The sequence below is a fragment of the Mercurialis annua genome, linkage group LG7 (genome assembly GCF_937616625.2).
Source record: "Mercurialis annua linkage group LG7, ddMerAnnu1.2, whole genome shotgun sequence".
Taxonomy (NCBI): Eukaryota; Viridiplantae; Streptophyta; class Magnoliopsida; order Malpighiales; family Euphorbiaceae; genus Mercurialis; species Mercurialis annua.
The window spans coordinates 23,333,628-23,337,755 of record NC_065576.1 but is presented as its reverse complement, the minus strand read 5'-3'; positions in this window follow the sequence as shown (position 1 = coordinate 23,337,755).

Genomic DNA, 4,128 nt, shown 5'->3' with positions numbered 1-4,128 from the left:
CATGTGACATTGGCAAGAATCCTCTCTTGGAGTCTTGCATACTAAACCTGTTTAATACCTTATCAACATAAGTGCTTTGACTTAGGCCAATGAGTCTTCTAGATCTATCTCAATAGATCTTGATGCCTAATATATAAGCAGCATCGCCCAAGTCTTTCATTGAAAAACACTTCCCTAACCATGATTTAACATTTTGCAGTATGGGAATGTCGTTTCCAATGAGTAGTATGTCATCAACATAAAGCACTAAGAAAACAATCGCGCTCCCACTAACCTTCTTGTACACACAAGGTTCATCTTCATTCCTGATGAATCCAAACTCTTTGATTGCTTCATCAAAACGAAGATTCCAACTCCGAGAAGCTTGCTTTAATCCATAAATGGATTTTTGAAGCTTGCAAACCTTTCCAGAATTCTCTGGACTGGCAAAACCCTCAGGTTGTGTCATGTACACATCCTCAAGTAAGTTTCCATTAAGAAACGCTGTTTTGACATCCATTTGCCATATCTCATAGTCATAATATGCAGCTATGGCAAGGAGAATTCGAATGGGTTTGAGCATAGCAACTGGTGAAAAGGTTTCATCATAGTCTATACCATGTATTTGTCTGAAACCTTTTGCAACTAGTCTTGCTTTATAGGTATGCACATTGCCATCCATGTCAGTCTTCATTTTGAAGACCCATTTGCACCCAATGGTTTTTACACCATCCGTTGGGTCAATCAAGGTCCAAACTTGATTATCATACATGGATTGCATTTCAGATCTCATGGCTTCGAGCCATTTTTCAGAGTCAGGACTATTTATGTCCTCTTGATAGGATGTGGGTTCTTCTTGATCCACAATCATCACATCATTGTTCTCAGTAATGAGAAATCCATATCTCATAGGATTATGACGTGTCCTATCAGACCTCCTTTGGCCTTGTGGTACTTGTACTGGTTCAGCAATTGCTTGTTGATTCTTTTGAGGTTCCATACTTGGTACAATGCTATTTTGTGGTTCTTGAATTTCTTCAAGTTGAACTGTACTCCCACTGGTTCCTTTGGAAATAAACTCTTTTTCCAAAAAGATACCATTTCGAGCAACAAACACTTTGTTCTCATAAGCATTGTAGAAGTAATATCCTTTAGTTTCTTTTGGATATCCTACAAAAAGGCATTTGTCAGATTTGGGTGCTAATTTATCTGAAATTAGTCGCTTCACATAAGCTTGACATCCCCAAATCTTAAGAAAAGACAAACTAGGAGTTTTTCCAGTCCATATCTCATATGGTGTCTTTTCAACTGCCTTTGATGGAACTCTATTCAAAATGAATGCAACGGTTTCTAAAGCATAACCCCAAAATGAGATTGGAAGATCAGTTTGACTCATCATTGATCGAACCATATCCAATAGAGTTCGATTTCTCCGTTCAGACACACCATTCCATTGTGGTGTTCCAGGTGGAGTCAATTGAGAAACGATCCCACAATCTCTTAGATGATCTACAAATTATTGGCTTAAATATTCACCACCCCGATCAGATCTTAGTGTTTTAATATTTTTACCAAGTTGATTTTGTACTTCATTCTTAAATATTTTGAACTTTTCAAAAGATTCAGATTTATGTTTCATCAGATAAACATAACCATATCTACTGAGATCATCAGTAAATGTAATGAAGTACTGAAATCCACCTCTAGCATTTGTACTTAATGGACCACATACATCTGTATGTATAAGGCCCAATAAGTTTTTAGCTCTTTCACCTTGTCCAATAAAAGGTGTTTTTGTCATTTTGCCCATTAGACAAGATTCACATGTTTCAAATGATTCATAATCAAATGAATTCAAAAGTCCATCTCTTTGAAGTTTTGATATGCGTTTCTCATTTATATGGCCTAAACGACAATGCCAGAGATAAGTAGAGTTTAAATCATTTGACTTAAACTTCTTAGCATTGATGTTATAGATTGATTTTTCATTAGTGTCCTCAACATTTAAAATATAAAGACCACTACTGCGTGGAGCATATCCATAAAGAATGTTATTATGCGAAATACTGCATTTATTATTCCTAATAATAAATTCAAAACCATCCTTGTCCAAACAAGAAACAGAAATAATATTCCTACACATGGTAGGTACATAATAACAATTGTTCAAAGATAAAATAAGTCCACTAGGCAAAGATAACTCATAAGTCCCTACAGCTAAAGCAGCAACTCTTGCTCCATTGCCAACTCGTAGGTCCACTTCGCCTTTTGTCAAACTTCTACTCCTTTTGAGACCCTGCACATTAGTACAAATGTGAGATCCAGATCCAGTATCTAATACCCATGAATCAGAAGTAGAAAGATTAATTTCTATAACATGAATACCTGAAGTGGTAGTCTCACTACCCTTGTTCTTCTTCAGATCATCCAGATATTTCTTGCAATTCCTTTTCCAATGTCCAGGTTCCTTGCAGAAAAAGCAAGTTCCTTCCTTTGGCGTTTTTGCTTTGGGTTCATCCTTGGTCTTGGGCTTGGACTTGGGTTTAGACTTCTTGAAAGCCTTTCCCTTGCCCTTACCAGACCTTTTCATACCCTTTCCCTTGTTGACCATAAGAACATCCTTAATCTCATTCTTGATGTTCTTTTCAGCAGTTTGAAGCATCCTATGCAACTCTGTGGTGGTCTTCTCCATATTATGCATATTGAAGTTCATGATGAAACCATCATAAGCCTCAGGCAAAGATTGGAGAATAATGTCTGTAGCTAACTCTTGGGCAATTGGGAGACCGAGCCTGTCCAAATGTTCAAGATGACCCTTCATCTTCAAAACATGAGGACTAACTGAGCCGCTAGTAGTCAACTTGCAAGAAAGCAAATCCTTTATGGTATTGAACCTTTCAATTTTTGCTCTCTCTTGGAACATTTCCATGAGATCAGTAATCATGGTGTAAGCATCCAATTCCATCATTTGCTTTTGGAGTTCATTCTCCATGCATCTAAGCATAATGCAAGTGACATCAGTAGAGTCATTGAGATGCTTCGTATAAGCATCCCTTTGAGCTCTAGTAGCAGCAGGAGCTGGTTCCTCAGGGAGGGGTTGATCAAGGATATATTCCTTTCTTTCTTGCCTAAGAACAATTCTTAGTTTTCTGTACCAGTCCAGAAAGTTAGTGCCATTGAGCTTATCCTTCTCAAGGATTGATCGCACTGATGAAGTAGGTGTAGTGTTTGTAGCCATCTCTACAATAATAAATATACAAGTAGCATTTAATAAAAGGCACAATAAAATTCCCACAACATATATCCATAATTCATATAAAAACCCTTAATGTTAATTTCAACAATTGAAAAATAATAGTGGGACAAGATCCATATTTCACCCTACTTCAAGTAAGCTTTGGCTTATCACTTTAAGTGTGGTTTATTTAGGTAGGTAACACTTTACCAATTACATCTCATGCAATTCTTGAACATAGAATATTAACATCACATGTAGTCTTGATATTCTATCTTATACCCTAGGTTCAAAACTATTTTGATAACCTAGTTAAGTCTAACCAAATCAAACATATGGATATCACTTTTATCCAACTTATCTTACTTAGATGACTTTATACATCATGCTTTGGCATAGCCTATACATAGCAATCTAAGTCTTGATAAGTGTTATTACAATGGGAGGTATATTGAAGACTTAATATTAAATAAGGGTTTGTTATTTATCCTATTTAGTTATCCTATCTTATCACATGTAAAATAATCATGCAAAGCATATAACCAATAAGATAAACATTAAAAACATATTATTTTACTATTTTAAATCATATTTAACAACAATCATATAAATATGTTATTCATGATAATTTAAATCATATTTAAAATTTATCATTAAAGTATTAAAATAAAATACATGAAAAAAACACGCCGGCTTAAAAGGATAATGGTCCTTAATGGGGTGTATCAGCGGGGTCCAAGGGGCGCGGCCCCTTGGCGGGGTCTGGGGGCAGCGCCCCAAGCGGGGTCCAAGGGGCAGCGCCCCTGGCGGGGCCCGGGGGCAGAGCCCCAGGCGGTGGTCCCGCTAGCGGGTCCAGAAATTTTTCTCACATGTTACTCTTAACAGAATTAAAATTTCTTTATCCGAAATCAATA